General features: G+C 34.7%; 1 long non-coding RNA gene across 1 annotated transcript; it reads left to right on the top strand.

Moving 5' to 3' along the window:
- Positions 1 to 96: 96 nt before the first annotated feature.
- Positions 97 to 488, top strand: LOC143201447 (uncharacterized). Its single transcript, XR_013006952.1, has 2 exons — positions 97 to 236; positions 297 to 488. It is a non-coding gene; the product is annotated as an uncharacterized LOC143201447 (long non-coding RNA).
- Positions 489 to 20,214: the final 19,726 nt, after the last annotated feature.

Here is a 20,214-nt window from a genome sequence, read left to right as displayed (position 1 = left end):
AGGACAAAGAAGGAACTAGAAGAATCTTGCAAGAAAAATATATACAGCGGAAGAACAAATGACAGAAAATGACTTTGACAACAGAGTTTTCAGTATAATTAACACTTTGAAATCAATCGAGCAACAATCACAAAGCCAAATACTTAATAATATAGAGGTTATGCATCAGAGATTTCAACAAAAAAGTGATTTAAAAGGAAAACGAAAGATGGAAACACAGCAACAAACATAAACATGTAAATATATTTTGCTAATAGTGTAATGTACTATTTCATTGTTTTCGTTACTTTTTGCAGCAAACATCACTCAGGAATATTAATGAATTGTTAGGAAAGGTGGGTTAGGCCTACAGGGATTTTTCAACTGACACCCTAGCATTCCTTCTTAGTGTATTTGTTTTTAATACATTGTTGAAATTAAAAAAATATATCTGTAATATCAGAAAGATATAAGTATAATAATAAATAGATAGAAAACATATACAAACATGACCATATTTCATTCTCTTACCTTTACTATAATCTTCAAGGAAGTTCCATTTCTATATTATTTAACATAAAAATATATCTTTTGTTCCATAACAATCTACAAAAATAGTGTTATAAAGTTATAATATTTTATAATTAATTAATAATTCATACCTTATACGCTTATTTTCGCATTATCTGCTGCTAATTTTGCCTATGAAATAATTATATTACCTCAACAAAATGTAAATACAAAATTAACTTAAAAATAACATCTAACCAACACCAACACAGACTGTGGTACGGAAGGCGTGGTAGAAAAGGACGCGAATTGTGAAAACTGTTAGTCTAGATTATAACAAGTACGCATGTGCAGTTCTCGCCAATAGAAACTTGTATAGGCATAGATGGTTAGGTCTTTTACTGTCGTCTTTGGGCCAGTCATATGCTTTAACTTATTTGTTTTTTCCAGCGTTTCATTTGAGCCAAACATCTTTTTCTATGTCATTCTTTTGAGGCCTATAAACAACAATATACCATAGGTAGTGGGTAGCGAAGCGACATCAGCAACAGACCATTTTGTTCTAGCTGGTTATTCTGGAATAAGAAAAAAAAAGGTTCGAAAGCCATTCGAAATAAAATTCGCTTACTTTAACTATCAGGTAAAATCAAGATTTCAATGAAGTCAAATTGTACTGACCTTAAAAAAGATACTTGTTAAAGCAGAATACTTTTTAAGGGATTAATTTATTGAAAAAAACATCTTTTGACTAAGTATTCACTATTTGTTGTGACTTAAGGGGCTTGGGTGGCTACATTTGTACTCAAGAAATATCCACGCATATGAATGGATTCGAAACTGCGATATCTTTCGACAATCAGCTAATCGACGAGGTCTAACTACTTACCCTCTCCACTAACTAGCTGAAGATCAAATGAGATATATGTTTGACATTTCCGCTAACGTCAATACCAGATACTTATCGCAAGACCTTTCAGACTTTCAAGCAATAATATTTGATATATAATGTATTTGGGAGAAAGTAATTCCGTTTTTCATTTAAAAATGGCTCGATTTCATATAATTGTAAAACTATTCATAAAAGGAAAACTGGATGCGTAAAATTTTTGCTGTTTATGTTGTATAAATACCAAGCCAAGTAAAAATTCATGTTGGCCGATTATAAAGAGAAAAAGTAAACACGCCAGTTTGGGTTTATTAACAAAATCAATTAAGATAAAAATATTATGTTCAGCTATATTGTTAGATGTGGCACAAGCCTTCGATAAGGTTTGGCATGAAGGACCTCGTGCATAAACTATAGAAAATATTACCTAAGCAACACATTAAACTATTAAAATCATAGATTATAGCCAGAATGCTTAGAGTCAAATAAGAGAGAGTCTACTCTACAATAAAATAGGGCAAGGTACACATGAAAAAAATCATGAGGGCTATATTTGCTGATGATACTGCGATTCTTGCTACTAGAGATAATAGCGAAGAACCAGCCTGAAAAATGCAACAGGCGAGTGACACTAATAATAATTGGAATCAAATTTAGAAAAAAATGAAAAAAAGAAAAGTTAAAGTAAACCTGTGCACGCGTGGTTCACCTCTAATTATAACACACAAGTAACAATAAAATTAAACCCACCATAATATAGTATCATTAATTAAATATTTCTATAACAGGTCAATTGAAAAGTTCCCGGCCTACCATAGTAAAATAATTTTTTCGCAAAATTAGTTTTTTTATTCATACATAATTCCCTTCAAGGGTGATACACTGATTATAGCGACCCTCCGACTTTTCAATACTATTTTTGTAGTACGATTTGTCCTTTGCTTCAAAATAAGCCTCAGTTTCGGCGATCACCTCATCATTCGACTTCAAAATTTCTTCCTATCGAGCATTATTTTGAGATCAGAGAACAGGAGAGAGTCTCTGGGGACCAGATCTGGAGATTCATGAGTTTTTGACACGATGCATTGTCTTGGTGAAGCAGCACTTTCTTTTTCTTCAAATGCGGCGGTTTTCCGGCGATTTCGTCCAATAACGGTCTAATAACGCTATGCAATAGTCGCTGTAGTCCTTTTTCAAGGTAGTCAATGAAAATTATTCCAAGTGAATCCCAAAATACAGAGGCTATAACTTTACCAGCCGACTGTTGCGTTTTCCCACGCTTTGGAGCGGGTTGCAGTCCACTCGGATGACTGTCGATTGGAATTCGGAGTGAAATGATGGTAGCCAAGAACTAAAAATGAATGGTATCTTTAACGGGCTATTATGTAACGAGTTACTAGTATAGGCATTTTAAAAAATCTTTCACGAATATGTCTAAGGTTTCAAAAGAAGCCAGAAGCACTGGTTTGAAAGAAAGAATTTCGGAAAATGCGTTTCCGTAGTAGAGGTAGGCCCAATGTACAGAACAAGAATCGCAGGTTGAAAAAATGTAAGTATAAAGTATCATTGTAGGGCTTAGACTATAAGTATAAACTTTAACCAAAACTCTAACGATTTTTTTTTAAACTACTTTTTTGAGACAGTTGACTAGATATCTCAAGTTCTACTGAACCGATTTAATTGAAACTTATTGTGAACGTTCTCTATAAATTTCTGTATCTTATCAAACTCTATTCTTCTATCTATAATAAAATTTGATTTTGACTATTTTTTAAACATTCGAAAATGTAAGAAATTGTAAAAAATGTCGATGTTTAACGTTCATATTTAACATTATCTGCTTTCGGGATTTCGTGGTCATTAAGATTTACTGGATAATAACCACGCAGGGTTTCTAGACAGGGTGAATGTCACGTGAATAGATTTTGTCTCATTTACCTTAATACTCCATATTTTCCACACAAATGGATTTTGTTGAGATGAAGTTGGAGGTTCCTTGTGGTTGATATTGGATGCTCGTAAGATGATAAAATCGTAATGTCAGCATATGTTGCCAGAGTAATAGTGTTTGAGGTCAGTACGTCAGCTCTATATAAGAGATATTATTATTGGGATATTAATCCCAAGTACATTGCCCTGCAGAACATCTGCATATATTGGATGCAGTTCACTGCATTCATCATCTTGTAGATGTACAGAATATTATGTACCTGCTCAATTGAGGTGATTACAGCCTTAGCCAGCTCGGACACCTGGATTTTATCGACGATTTCATTCGGGATCACTTATATTGGTACGACCACAATAGTATAAACTCCCCATGTGCCTCTCCTTGATCAAATAATAAGAAATAGTTCTTAATCAGTACAGAAAGATCACTTTCCGCTATTTATAGCCGGTAAGCACAAACTACATGACGCAGCTTGGTCAAAATCTCACAGTAGTCTCTTAATAATTACAGTTGTAGGTATCAGTGATGCATTTAAAGTTACTGCCTGGAAAATTCAAAAAGTATATATATATATATATATATATATATATATATATATATATATATATATATATATATACATATATATCACCCATTAAAATCATAGATACAAAGAAATAATTGACCCTTTTAACATTCCCTATAATCTCAGTTCTACTAAACCGATTTACTTGAAATAGTGTAAAATTCAATTTTTTCAATTGCCTAGACTAGAAGACCCCTTAACAAAATCTGGGTATTTTTTCAGTTCTTATCACAATAATATCAAAAAATATCGTAATGTTTTAACACCTTTTGATAATTGTTGTCTTCTTATACATTTTAAGGGAAAAACATTCAACATACGAGAACTAATTTCTTGTCAAATGTTGCTTGGTTGATATCTATTGGTGAATATATGAAATATTCATATAAGCAACTGTTAAATAACCTAACCTAACTATTAATATCAATAGTGTTTAAAAAACTATAATATGTCCCAAACTTGATTATGGAAGCTTTCTATACAACGCCTCTTGTACGTCCTATCTACGAATGCTTGAAGCAGTTTAAAATCATGACCTGAGACTGGCTCTTGGAGCATATAAATCTAGCCCAATTGTTAGTCTACAATTTCTTGCTGGTATTCAACCGCTTAAATATAGACGATTCAAGCTAATTCTTAGATCAGCTTACAGATTTTGTTTTATACCAACAAACAACAAAATAATAAATCTGTCCGTTAGGAGACCCATTACACTGTCACCAGTTCTTTAAGGTTATAGACATGGCCAAACTTAATAGAGATAAACTAAACGTCTCCAGCTTCACAACTCCCACCATGGCTGTTTCCATCGCTGCCAACAAATAGATATCTAACGATTCACATCAAGGAAAATTTTGTTCCTACAATCTTCAAGAGTCTGTTTGGTTATCTTCAATCGCTGTATCCAAGCTATAAAGTTTTGTACACGGATGGTTTCAAGTCGCTCGAGGGAGTAGGCACAGCTGTTTATGGATCCTCTGGAATATAAACTTACAAGCATCATAAACATTCATCTATGCTATATGGAAGTTTTTGCAGATTTTATTGGAGGTTGAGTCTGGCGATTGGTTGATTTGTACTGTTTCCCTGAACTCTACCCTGGCAATTGAAAATGCAACTTTTAGACACCCTATTATCGTTTGCATCTATAACATTTATCACAATTTTGTTGAACGGAAAAAAATAATATCAATTGTTTGAGTCCCCAGTAATGTGGGCATCGAGGGTAATGAGAGAGCAGACATTGCAGCTACAGAAGCTAAAGAAGCCATTCTAATAGGTAGATATATTCCTAGCTGCCCATATTAAAAAGATCTATATCCCATTATTATGATTAAAATCCATAATCTTGTTCAATTGGAGTGGGACTTGCCGGAGGGCAATAATAAAAAGTGGTTTATTAAGCAAGACTTTTTTGTTTCTATGACAATATCTACTAATAGGTATAAGCAGGTCCTGTTAAATAGGCTAATAATCAGGCATTGTTAGTTCTCACATTCATATCTTATAACTGGCGATGTTCCTCCCTTGTGTGATTATTGTGGATAAGTAAATACAGTCCGATATGCTTTACAATCATGTGAGGCTCTACGGTCTATTAGAGATAGAGATAATATACTTAGAAATCTGGAAATTCTTTTCACTTCAAACCACATCGATAAAATATTTCATTATTTACATGAAATCCATTTACAATCTTCTATTTAATTTTTTTATCTCACATTTAATTTTATTTTGGAGAAATCAAACTATTTTGTATTTATAATCTTTACGTTATATTTTATTTACTGCTTTGGTCTCAATAAAATAATATATTATGTATTATAACTTTTTACACTCTTATTGTTTTATGTATTCTAAAAGCAAAGCAAAATTTAATTTTATTTATTTATTCTTTAACGAATCCTTTATAAAATTTAGAGGATATACATTCTATGATACCATACATCCAGCTAACACCGCAAGAGAAGTAAGTGCAATAATAATAAAAAAGAACATTTCCCACCATCAAGAACCCGGGCTCAGTACAGCAAAAAATCAGGTAACAGCAGTAACTATTAAAACAAGCAGATGTAAGGTTACAATAGCCGCAATTTATTGTCCTCCAAGATGCAATCAAAAAATGGAAAATTATTTGAATGTCCTAAGCAACCTGGGAGAAAAATTTATAATTGGAGGTGATTTTAAATATAATAAAGATAAAAAATACAAGATGGGGATCCAGAATTACAACAACTAAAGGCAATGAACTCTATAAAGCAGCTACTGAACTAAGATGTAGTTACATGTCAACTGGAAAACAAACTTATTGGCCGACTGATCAAGAGAAAACCCCAGACCTGTTAGATTTCTTCATAGTAATAAACATAACACCCAACTATATGAAAATTTTGAGCTAAGTTCAGATCATACGCCAGTGATTCTGACATAGAGCGAAAATATAATAAGAAAAGAAAAAACCCAACATTAACAAACAAGAGAACAGTCTGAGAAGGACTTGCTGAAGAATTGAACAAACGATTAAGGATTAAGAGTGTATTTTTTTAAACTTTTAACTTAAAATATTTTAATCCAAATATGTCATGGTATTTCTTTAACAAAATTGAGTTATTACTATAATATATTTATTAAATATAATTTATACGGTTTAAAAAAAATCATATCATTATTTGTGATGTCATAATTATTTATGATAATTGTTAATATTTTGCTGTTATTTATTTTTTTATAATTTGTGCCCATCTTAATTGTTGACTATCCCAATTTATAGTATTGGTTGCCAATATAAACCACCCTAAATATAAGCTGTAAAATTAAAATTTTATTTTTGTTTTATGATTAATTATATCATTGTTAGTTGTTCAACTTTGATTTACCAGAAATTATAACTAAAATCTATACAGTAATTATATTTTGCTTCTCTTGGAGGCTTGGCAACCTATATCAACAACCGTAATGTGTAACGAGTCCTAGTCGGTCAGCACTTCTAATAATTTTTTAGTTCACCTCATTATAGTTTTGAAGTAAAATGTTCGAAACTAGAAGTATAAAAAAACTTCGATTGCGGGTCTTCATATGTGTGGATGACCTTAAATGCAAATACGTATATATTTTAAGGAATTTTACGTTACATGCATTTATTTATTTACTAATTTATATTTTGTTACTTTTTAAAATTCAGTGAAAACTACGTAATATTTTAACAAAATCAGCTAACAGTCAGAGAAAATATACCAAAGTTTTTGGATTTTTCTTAATTATACATTACTCTGCTTATAGGGACTTAATAGCGAATGCATCCATAGCCAACGAGTTAACTATTTTCAGAAACATATATTTTAATATACAATTCCTTTTACAGTTCTTCTTCTAAATAATGCCATGAAAGGTCTTTGGGTATATAGTAATTACAATTATGTATATTTGTAAATTTTTATATTAGGCTATTAGCCTGTATTATTGTAAATTAAGAAGACAAGCTAGTGACAAGGAGAAAGATCTGTTTACAAAACGCCAAAAGCGTTAGTAACCTCTAATTTATTATATATCTTTTTGATTCATTTTAAATGGTGAGATATGGTCCTTTAATTCTTGACTGAAATACAGTTAGATATCTCGCTTAAATTTTGTACCTTAAGTAATCTTTGTTTTCTTCTACTAGATATATTTACAACTAATTAACGACCAATGATTAATATACATTACTGCAAAACAATAGATTGTAATGTTTTTTTTTGAGCTTGCATAAATATATACAAATTATAGTTTATTATTACCAACTGTACTATAATATTTTATTACTAAATATATCATATTTTTTATTGTATATAAATATTATTGATTGTATGAATTAATTCTGTCGAATCCCTGTTAAATCGCTTTTGTTTAACCAAACAAGTTTCTAGATACATTGCTTTTGACAAATAATTCTTTCAACGCATTTAAATAATATTTTTAACCCAAAAAGTAAGTGCCTATAATGTATGTTTTTATATATTATGTTTTTTCCCGTTTTTTTTTTCTTTTCTTAAATGGTGAAAATTAAAAGGTCATATAATTTGTTTTTAATTATAACCGAAATATAAACTACACACATATAATATAAAACCTCTTAATTGTTTAAAAAGTCTTATAAATTGTCAGTGGTAACTATTTACAATTATGTAACAGCATTAAATTAATATTTCAGAATGGGATTACTGTAACATAAGATTCTACAATATGATTTATTCGATACAAGTATGCTTATGAAACAATAATAAAATGTTTAACAATAAAACATGAAGGACAGTCTACCGCAAAATTAATTTATTTAGGTTAACTATTATGGAAGAGAATTTTAAAATTACTACATTATGTACAGAATAAAATGTTGATATATTAGGTAACAAAAACATAAATATTAAAACATTTTATTCAGTCATTGCTTATTAGGCGTTAATCCAAATCTGATACTTGAACCGATGTATATTTAAAACATATTTTTTACATTATAATTAAGTCATTGCCCCTTTGAAGCAATAACAGAACGATGCATAAACCCGGCAACAATGCCGGATTTCGACTTGTCGATAGAGTGTCCCAAAAATTTAATATATAGACGTTGGACCTTGTATTGCAAATATATAAAAAGGCATGCATATTAATTTTTGAAAATAAGTTACCCCTCGGTTTTCCCCTTAAAAGTTGTTCTTTTTTTGTTGCTAAAAAGCTAATTTAAATCAAATTATTTTTACTGGATCGAGTGGGTCTCGGGTTGTCATAGTTAGGACATGGAATACGAATTCAAATAGAAGAGAAAATGCCTAATAAATCATACAAAAATATCATAAATTCTTCATCTTCAGCAATTTCCATTTTATTCGCGAACTTATTGGCGCTCTGGTATTGTTACAGAAGTGTCAGGATTTAACAGGATATTTAGAATAAAATATGTTCATTAATAAACAATCAGAATAAGTTTTAAATAAACGATCATAACATATTTAGGAAGAACTTTATATAAAATGTTTGTTATGTTTCATAGGAAAACAACGAATATATCAATAACATCAATAAATGGCTAAACTATTACTTTCCATTATGGCTATTGGAATCGATATCATTACCTTGCGATAGTCATAAGTCAAAACCCCATGAAGGTATATTTAAATAAAACTGAGAGGGTGTAATTTTTAAGCTAATTTGATGCCATTCTGGATCGCCTTACAATTATTCGCGGAATAAATATTTATCGCGCCTAAATAGTTCCCAACAGAATGTTGTTCTATTCTTGTATCAAAACATCCGCCATTAGCTTCAGTGATGTAGGAGATAGAAATCTAGTCCTCACCCTCTGATCTAAAACTCCACATATTGGTTCAGTTATGTTGAGGTTTGATTATTGTTCTTGCCTGGGAATACATTTTATGATTTTATGATATCATTTTGGAATAATGATATGTTTGGTACAATATGCTAATCATAGTAAGAACTTTATCGTTGAAGCTATCTTTTTATTTTTGTCTTCTCCACACGTAATCTCGCTATTTTTAGAAAAAATTGTTATCGGTAATTCATCGGACCACACCATATTCTTCCAATTATCAAATATAATGGTTTTATGATTGTTATATATGAGTTATTTTTTAGTAATTTTTTTTTAATTCATCTCTAAAAAAACGAACGAAAAAGAAACACTTGTGGTTCGACGAGTTGGAAATCTCAGAATCGACCGTTAGAAAGTTTACGTTAACGTTAGTTTGATATTTTATTGGTGCATTTTATTTTTCTGGCAACATTGAGATACCGGTAAAGAATCTAAAAGAGCGAGGTTGTCACCTCTGCTCGATTGGGATCTGACACCCAGCACCAAAAACAATTGCCATAATTGGCAACATGTTTAGCCCCCTCCTCGAAATGAAGTTGCCAAATATGATAACTTAACATGCCCTGCAAGGGCTTTTCAAGCTCTATGAAAGTTCATTTATGCAGCCGCAACCGTCAGAGTAACTACGTTTTTCAATCGTGCCGATTATTCAGTGTTTTATGCTGAACAACCCGAGCTCTTCAAAAAGGTGAGTTTTTCACAGAGTATTCCAGTTTTATTTTTGTTTTAATTTTTTTTTTTTTTTTTTTTTTTTTTGTTCTGGCCTAAAAACCAGGCGGTGGAATGCATGACGCATACCTGGTCGCGGAGACTTGCCCTGGAGTGACAAGTTGGACCGGGTTATGTGGGACTGCCTCTGGGCTTACCAATACACTAAACCGAAACCGCCTCACAGTTGACCCCTGTGGATCACTACTGCTACTGCATTAAATTTGGGGATATGGCACCCGCTGATCGGGCAGCCGTTATTGGGCACGAGAGCCCGGCGATTCTATTGATTCGCGAACCTGAGCTAACACACAACTGGGTACTGTTGTATGGGGGCAAAAGTTATGACTGTAGCGACGGATGAGGTCGTTTCAGCCTGGAAAAGGGGGAGAGCTTAGCGGTGACGCGGTGCTAAGCTCCCAGCATGTCGACCAGCTCGCGAACAAGCGCGTTTTCAGAAGAACTTGAGCTGAGTTGTTGTTTGTGGAATGATTGAGATATGAAGTGCTTGATTTCTGGAGTGTCAGTTTCCCTATGGATTTGATTATTTCTGACAAACCATGGAGCGTTTAATATTCTCCTGAGGAGCTTATTTTGGAAAACTTGAAGCCGTTTGACCTGGTTGGGTGTAACAAACTTGAAGTAGACATTAGATCCGTAGAGGAGTACGGACCGAATTAACATCTTGTAAAATAAGCATTTGATGGAGATGGGAAGCCTGCTAGAAGGGCAGATCAGAGGAGATAGCAGGTTTGCTATCCCCGAACCTTTTTGGATTGCTTTCTGGATTTGGGAATGCCAACCGAACCGCCGGTCGAAGTGAAGACCTAGGTACGTGACGTTATCCAGCCATGGAATTATTGCGGTGTCGATCTTAAGTTGCGAGACGCGCAGTGCGTAACGCTTCTTGTGGAAAATGATGGCCTGGGTTTTCAGGGGGTTGATTTGCAACCTCCAGAATTTGAACCACTTGACCGCATGATCGAGCTGCTTCTGTAAACGCTCATGAATTGTAACTTCGAACCTGGCGGCCGTGAAGAAAGCAGTGTCGTCAGCGTAAAAGGCGACGTCAATATGCTCTTTTCTCGGCATATCTGAAATAAAGAGATTAAATAAGGCTGGGGCCAGCGGGGAACCTTGAGGTACGCCAGCATCGATTTGTTTACGACTGGAAAGTGACGCCCTGATCTTGACCTGGAAAGATCTGTCCGAGAGATAGGACTTGATGAGAGCGGTTAGGTCTTCTGGGAGGCCTAACCGCACGCACTTTGCGAACAATCCGTCGTGCCAGACCTTGTCGAAGGCTTTGGTTAGGTCCAGAAGAACTGCTCCAAGCTTTTTACGTTGGTCAAGAGCATGATGGATGTGTGCAGCCAGACGGGAAGCTTGATGGACGGATGAGTGGTGAGCGCGAAAGCCGAATTGTTCATCTGGAATGATGTTGTTTTCCTTTGTGAAAGAGTTGAGAGCGTAGAGTATTGCCCTCTCGGCAAGCTTCGAAATGGCGCTGAGAAGGCTGATAGGCCTGTAATCAGATGGAGATGATTTTGCTCCTTTCTTGGGTATAACCGCTATATGTGCGTGTTTCCAAGACGCCGGGAAGTGTTGCAGTCTCATGATGGAGTTAATAATGTTTGCCAGTTCTGCGAGTTGCTTATGCGGGAGCTTTTTTAACTGGGTAATCGATATTCCATCGAAACCTGGAGATTTTTTGGTTTGAAGTTTGCCGATCATAGTCTGTAGAGACTTTGGAGATACAAAATGGTTGAGAAGAAAGGCGGGGGTTACTGGTCTTTTGACGGAGTTGGATTCGTTGATGACAGTGTCAATGTCTTTAGTTTTAGTGTTCTGTGCGGGTGGGAGGCATTTCATTTGAGCTTCGTAGGTCTCTGCAAGGAGCTCGACTTTTTCTTGGTCAGTGACTGCAAAATTTCCTGTAACCGCTGACTTCAGGGGAGGGATGACATTGTGCGTCTTCCCCACGAGGCATTTGGAGACACGCCAGAAGGAAGGGGGGCCATCCAGCCTTTGGTCCGCGAGAAATGAGTTCCATTTCATTGCTCGCCAAGTCGAGACGGCCGCCCTTACCCTCTTGCATGCTCTGTTCGCCTCCCTTTTGTCTGCAGCATCAAGGGTGAATCGGGCTAATCTGCATAAACCGTTTTTGATGCGAATTTCACGTTTAAGAGAAGCGGGAAGATTGTTTTTCCACGGCTGGGGTTGTGATGAAATTTTGACTGTGGAAGATTCGTGAGCAGACTGAATATCACGAGTTAGCTTGAGTACGGCTTCCTCGAGGTGTTCTGGTGTGTTAATTTTCGGAATTGGATCGGATTTCAGGAGAAGAGATTGGTAGTTTTTCCAGTCGGTTTTTTTCCTGAATCTTGTTAGTGGGACTTGAGTGGTGGCGCAGTTTCCGAGTTTGAGAAGGATCGGACGATGATCAGAGTCTAGTTCGTCAAGGACTCGAACTTCGGAATCGCGATTTACGTCTTGAAGAATAAAGAAATCTAGGATTCTTGCTGCGCCTTGAGAGACTGTACTAGGGTGATGGGTGGGTTCATCTGGCAAGGCAAGACCGTAGCCCAGATCTGCACTTAGAGCTACGATGGCGTTACCTGCGGGATTCGCTCTGGAACACCCCCAGGTGGGGTGGTGGGCGTTGAAGTCGCCACCTATTATTTTCGGAAATTTTCCTTCGACGAGTGATCGGTATTCGGCATAGTTGAATGCAGAAGATTTCCTGTACAGGGATGTAATCACGAAGGGACGTTCTTGGATATCGATTTTAATGGAGGTTGTTTCGAAGTTGTTTACTGATAACGATGGAAGGAGCTCGTGTTTGACTCCTTTTCTGACGAGAATGGCGGTTCCACCGCCTCGACCCGGAGTTCTATCGTTTCTGTAGACAAAAAAGTGTTCGAAAGAGAGACGATGCGAAGGTTTCAGGAAAGTTTCCTGGATGAGCACGATGTCGACGTCATAGAATGTTATGACGTCCTCCAATTCCGCTTGCTTTCCGCGTAAGCTATTTGCATTCCATGTCATCAGTATAAGAGATTTCGGAACAGCCATTTCGAAGAGTTAAAGGCTGCTGAAAGTTATAGAGACAGGTAAGTGTTGCCGCTTAGGCGGCGACATTTGGAAAAAGACGAGCAAGTTGGTGAGCCAGGGCGATCACTTGTAGGAAAGCCTGCGGGTCAGTAAACGCCTGCATTGTGGAGTTAAGGTCCGGTGTATTGGTTGGAGCAGGAGTTTGAGTTGGAGCAGGCTGGGTAGCGCTGGCTAATTTTTGGGCTAGCTTTCTGCCACCTTGGTTACTCCATGCAGAACCTTGTGGAGGTCTGGTTTCGGTCGGAATTTTTGGTTTTCTTGGAGCAGGACGGCAGGTGCAACCGCTGAAGTTTGCGGTATGAGTTTCACCGCAGTTGCTGCACTTTGGAGGTGCTTCTGGGATTTTGGTACAGGATCTAGTGTCGTGATGCCCGGCACATTTGACGCACCGTGGAGGGGCTCGGCAATATGAGCTGGAGTGCCCGAAAAGCTGGCAGTTGAAGCACTGCACTGGCTGGCCGTTTCCTCTCTGGACCTCGACCTTCACTGTGATGACGCCGAGTTTGGTCATATATATGATCTGTCGCTCTTCGCGAGGGACAACTACCTGAACAATTGGTAGTTCTATCCCGGATTTTAATTTCCATCTTTGCACAAATTTGGGATGGAAGCCTTGATCAAAGAGAAGTTCACGTACTTCGTCAATGCAGAGTGATTCTGGGATGTTTTTTATTATTACCCGGAATGCTCTCTCCTCCGGATGACAGAAGGAATGGTAAGGGTAATTCCTTTCCTCGAGCAGGGTAGTAAGTTTACGGTAATTGTCGCTTGTGGCGACGAATAAGAAAATGCCGTCCTTTTTATTTCGGGTTATAATGTCTATTGATTGTGCCTTAGTAATTCTAATGAGCTCCATGAACCTCTTCTTATCACGGAGCACTATAGGCGGAATTTTTTCCTTTGGGGGACTTTGAGAAACAGTCGCCGAAATGATTGGCACTGTTTTTGCTGTGGAGGTTAAGACTTGTTTAGTGACCTGGCTACTTACCTGCGTAGGCTGGTCTTGGGTTGGTCTTGTGGTAACTTGTTTCGGTACTGGCTGTGGGGCCGTCTTGGTGGTCGGCTTGTTTTGCACTGGTCTGGTGGCAAATTTTGTAATCGAAGGCTGTACGTTAGCCTTGGCTTTCGATTGGGTAGATTTAGTGGCTGGCTTGGCTACCGGATTGGGTTGTGATTTGGGAGCCTGTTTTCCCTTGTTGCCGGCCTTCGGCAACTGGCTTTCCTGAGGTGGAGTGACGGGCCCTCTTTTCCTTTTTCCCACCAAGGTGAAACCGTCTTCTGAGTCTTCAGTTTGGTCTAAGTGTTGTGTCGGTTTAGCTGGTGTCTGGGACTGAATTTCTATGACAGCGGGAATCTTTACTTCCATGGCATCTCTTTGATGCTTCATGAATTGTGTTATCGTAGCTGTGAGAGTTTTTATTTCTTCCTTGAGCTCTTCGGAAGCCTTTTCGCTCTTTTCCAGCTTTTCCGTCTGTTTGTTCAGGGCGTCTGTTTGGGCTTTTGCGAACGTTTTAAGGTCAGCTATCTGCTTTCGCAGGTCTTCGTTCTGTTTTCTCAATTCCGTTATAAGCACTTCTCGGCTGTCTTCTGAAGATGGTCCATTTGAATTTGAAACACTGGGATTATGTTCAGGAGGCGACGTCGGCTCTGACGTACATGACGCCATTGCCTTGTCTGTAAAAACGCCTTTTCGGCGCTTACAGACGCTTTTTTTTTTACGTAGGCACTGGTGAAACGTGATAACGGGTCGACCGTCTTAGGGAAAGTTTCGGGTAATTCTCGGAAGCGCAGGTAGGTTCGGCGGACCGGACACGACCGTTCTCTTCGAGAGCTAGCACGGAACTTTTTGTTTTAATTCTATTCATTTAACTATTAATTTTCTTATTTATTTATCTATTTATTTATCTATTCATTTATCTATTAAGTTATCTATTCATTTATTTATTCATTTATATATTCAGTTATCTATTAATTTATATATTCAGTTATTTATTCATTTATCTGTTTAGTTATCTATTCATTTATTTAATAGTTATCTATTCATTTACCTATTCAGTTATCAATGTATTCAGAACATTCTCCGCTATTTATTTATTTAATTATTCATAATCACTATAAATAAATGATAATAGTTTTATAGTTGCTACTGTAAATATAAATTATAGCTAAAAATATAAATTGAAGCTATCTTATAAACCATAGGCTAATGCCAAAGAGGCCAAAGTTTTTGATGTCTAGTTATGATCTATGGTAATTTGAAGCATACATAAAGCTCCACTGAAAGTGGTTTCTACTGGCTCTTGGTGGCAGCGTATCTAGCACGTGACTTTTAGCTTTCGCCCTTGAACGCATTATACGTCTATCATAGCTGGAGCATCTATCATAGCTATCATAGCAAAATTCAGCTTAATTCTAGCAAATATTGACAGTAGATCTCGCGCGTTATTCCTTGATCACATGGCACGTCATTATTGTTAGTGTCAGGATATAAGCTGGTACGTCGCGTGCTATCCCTTCGTACCGTGTGCAACAGTCATACTTCATCCAAGCATAGTTTATCATTGCTATCATATATCGCTATTGTCTTTTATCATTATTCTGTAATGACACGTTTAGGTTATCACTATCGGCATTGAAAACTCAACAGAACGACGTATAAATTTAATTACCAGTCAATTGGCCTTAATTATCAGTATCATCACCGTTGTTAATCAACCTAGCCGATAATTCATTTACTAATTGTACGCTTGATTTAACGTTCTTTATATATTACTCTTATTCTCGAAAATTGGTTGCTCAGGGAATTTTTTAAAATCTATTTCAGAACTGTCGCCCGACTATTTCCTCAATCGACGTTTTCCTGTTTACTTTTAGTTTAATCGATTTATTGTTGTTTGTAAGTACTTTATGTGATGTTTGTTTTTATTGTCTATATATTTTTTTGTAACTAAAATAAACTTATGTCATTTAAAAAATAATTTATATTTTTTTATTTACGTCCACATAGTAAAATTCGTTCTACACGAATTAATGAGGAATATAATACTTACTCTAAATAGTAACACAAACAAATAATACCAACATAAATTTATTACAGGCATATATTTATAAATATAAATATATATATATATATATATATATATATATATATATATATATATATATATACTTATATATATATATATATATATATATATATATATATATATATATATATATATATTATCACTTCTGAGTGCCATCAACAACAACATTAATAAAACATCTTGTGATTCATTTTCTTACGGTAGGTGTAGCACATTTTTCCTAAAAAGCAATGTTTATTGCTAAAATAATATGTGCCGTCCAAGCGTTTTTAAAAGTGTGAAATTATTATATGGCCGATATATTATAGATTCCTGAAGAGATTTTAAATATTTACAATTGTGTAACGATTATAAAATAATGCAAAATCACCAGAAGATATATTCAGTCCATCGAGATAATAATGTATTTGTGGAAATTTCACTATGAGATAGGCATAATAAAATCTTAAATTAAAAATATTATTTTTATTTGATGACACAAAATGTACGAATTGCTTGGAAATAATGGATTAGTAACAACCTGAAACCGCCGTGATATATCAGCTGTTTAATGAATAACATATGCAAGTAACTCATTTCTAAAATTACTGTGTTACTTGTGTTTATTGGGTGGAAAGAAGCTAAAAACTAATTGTTGAATATAGTACGATTAACGGTTAGTTGTTTTGACATATTGATATATTTGTTACATTTTAAAAAGTTTGCATTTTTCTATAAATTAGATAAAATCGGTAGTAATATGTCATTATTGTATTTTTTCAACCTTTTTTAAATTGCTATTTCCAGTATGCGCACAACTTTCATACATGCTCCGAACAATTATATATCGAAAAATAATGTTTTAACAACCCTTGGAAAACTCAATATTTTTATGTTGATAATAATTATTTAATAGGATATTATTATCAAACACCTTTTCTTTCACCAGCTGTGAAATATATTTTGCATATTATTTAACAAGTTTTTTACTATGGCGGGTATTCAATTGAAATAAGAAAAACCATTCATATTTTTATGATATGTTTTTCTAAATTATCTTTTGCGAAATAGAAATCAAATTTAAATATTATTTCAGATTCCATAAGACGGTTCTTGCAAGTAAAATATTTTAATATTTCAAGTATTAATAATTAATTTCAATATTTTTTATGATGTTTTGATATAATTATATGTAATATTATTAATCATTAATAGATATAAAAACATATTTATTATTCAAAAACATCTTTATAGTAATGATTAAATTACAAGGAAAAAGAGGGTTAATTTCTCGAAAACAAAACCTATATCATTCATAATCCCGCCAATTTTTCTCATGTTCGCTCAAATTTATAGGCCTCATCCGCGGTTCCTAGAACAACGTTCTCATCGCCTAGCACTGGAAATCATACGACAAACAATGCAAATAAGCAAAGTGCATGCGCCGCACTACAACTTTGAACTAATTTTGAAATCGGCACGAATGTTCGCCGAGTTCAATTCTGCTCATGCGAATTTTCTCACGAAATTCGCCCAGAAAGCCTGTACCTACCATAACAAAATTCTAATCTTAATAACATAATAAAACAAATAAGTTATCTAATATAATTTATTTAAACATTATAGTAACTTTAATGTATATATATCGAAGCACTTAGCTATACTTACAATAATTTATAGGTTAGAGTTTTTTTATTAAATTTGCATTGAATTTTTTGCACACTAGTATAGGTAGAGTTCTGGGCGTGTTTTATTTACGTAGTCGTATCCCCCGAAGGCCTAATCCATCTAATTAACAATTGTATATCTGTTTAATGTATTTTACTTTCATTAGGGAGCATATTTGCATTTTAGGCTTAATTATTGTTTCCTTCAATGCAATATTTCCTTGTAAAGTCATTTTGGTATTACTGCATTTCTCTTTAATTTGTTTTGTTACTACATGTATACATCTTTCTTGAAAAAACTAGATTTACTGACGGCATTCTCCTTAATTTGCCATATCTGCAAAAGACATTATATCTATTATTTCCCTCCTCATACATTTTAGCCAAACGTTCATGTATATTCTGAATATTAACACAAATGCACATAAAGCTTTCACATTCTATAATAAAAGTTAAAGTATATTAATTAGATACTAATTAGATACCTAGTTGTTTCCTCGTTCATCACCCTGTCTTCGTAATTGTCAGCATTGAATCATAAACCCAACATTCGTAAAGTTTTATTCAATCACTGTCACTTTCAGAATCACTACTCGAGTGAATAACTGAGCTGTTTATTTCCAATATATCACAAACGTGCTCATGATTCCACCATTTGTGAATGTCTTCTTGAATGTGTCTGATCGAACTCATCCATACCGAATATGTTATTGTCGACTATGCCTCTTTCTATAAATCCAGACAGATATGCTTTGAATATCATTCTCGACCTGGAATGTCTTTTGCAAAAATTCTTTGCAGTAGTCCATATCAACTCAATTGATATAAATATGCAGAGATGGGAGGAAATACATAAATACTCTGTGGCTATAATGCTCAGCAATCTGATCTATCCAAAAACGTAAATTACAAAAAACGCAATAATAACTAATTAAATAAATAATTTTATTTTTGTTGATGTACTTGTTGGGCTTTTGTTCACCAGTGTAGTATGGTATGGTGCATTGTCCATAACAATTACCGATACTTCCTCCAGGTCCTTTAAAAGCTTATCTTCGAATCACCGCAAAACAAGCTCAAAATCTCAAAATCAAGTTAGGGTTCATCCTTCATTCCATCATTTATAACTTCATAGTAGTTACCCTTGGAGGAAAACACTAATACTGCACCAGGAATGAAACTGTCCCTAATTCCAACATGAGTAACTACATGTCTGTAAAAAATTCTTAATAAATTTTATGAGTAACAAAACCTAATCGATAGTGGAATAACTATCGATTAGGTTTTGTATTCTACGTTTACCCATTTCCATCAACTCTTGTTGCATTTACACTATATGTATTATCATCTTACCCAATGTACCATTCTGAAATATCCATATCTCATCTAAATATACAAGTTACATGAAGGGATGTTGTAGATCCCTCACGTAACTGCATATCTTTAAGTTTTTTATGGATACTTTCCAGACTAACAATTTTCTCTGAAATAATTGTATTAAATTATGTTATGGTTGGAAAAACTTCTTATTGTTTTTATACATTTCGTGTATTTGATCTCTGATACAGCTAACGTCAGACTGATATTGATTCGTCACCCGTTTCTTATAAAGATGATTTCATTTTGGTGAATTTAAGGTTATATTGTTTTTTAATTTTTGAGATATTTTAGTGGCCGTGTCCGTACTAATATTCAGTGAAGCTGCAACACGCTAAAAATATGTTCAATAAAAACTGCAGCAATTAATATTTAACAGTAAAAATGCTTACCTATCTAACACATTGGACTAGCAAGAGGGGGCACCCATGATCTCGTTCCTGTTCGAAATAACAGACGCAATCAGTTTTTGGCTCTGATTGTGTAACGGCTTCAGCATTTTAAACCGGATTAATAATAAGCGGCGAGTTGAAATTTATTAAAACAAAGCTTTAGAACAACGTTTGCCGGTTTATAACCCGTAATTATAATAGTGGGTACAGACCTGAGCATTCGGGGCAAATTTCGTAAGAAACTTTAGAATGAGAACTGAATTTGGCGAAAATTCGTGCCGGACGACCTGAACAAAACTGGTTCAAAGTCGCAGTGCGCATGCGTTTGGCGACGAACAGAACATAGCTCTAGGAGCTGCGGATCGGTCCAATAAATTTGACCAAACGCGGGAGAAATTGGTGTTTTTGGTTTCGAGAAAATAACCCCGTTTTTCCTTGAAATTTAGTTATTACTCTGAAGATGTTTTGAATGATAAATATCGGTTTAATATCTATTATTGATTAATAATAATACACATACTTATATAAAAACCTCATAAATAATACGAAATATTAAAATATTTATATGTAACTTTCAGAACCTTATTATGAAATCTGAAATAATATTTAACTTATTTTGCAAATGGTAATTA

This window comes from Rhynchophorus ferrugineus, unplaced genomic scaffold (assembly GCF_030347505.1).
Source record: "Rhynchophorus ferrugineus isolate W39M unplaced genomic scaffold, kcgeb_rfMv2 rfM8, whole genome shotgun sequence".
NCBI lineage: Eukaryota > Metazoa > Arthropoda > Insecta > Coleoptera > Curculionidae > Rhynchophorus > Rhynchophorus ferrugineus.
Note: the sequence above shows the minus strand (reverse complement) of the source record. Positions and strands in the feature narration are given on the sequence as shown.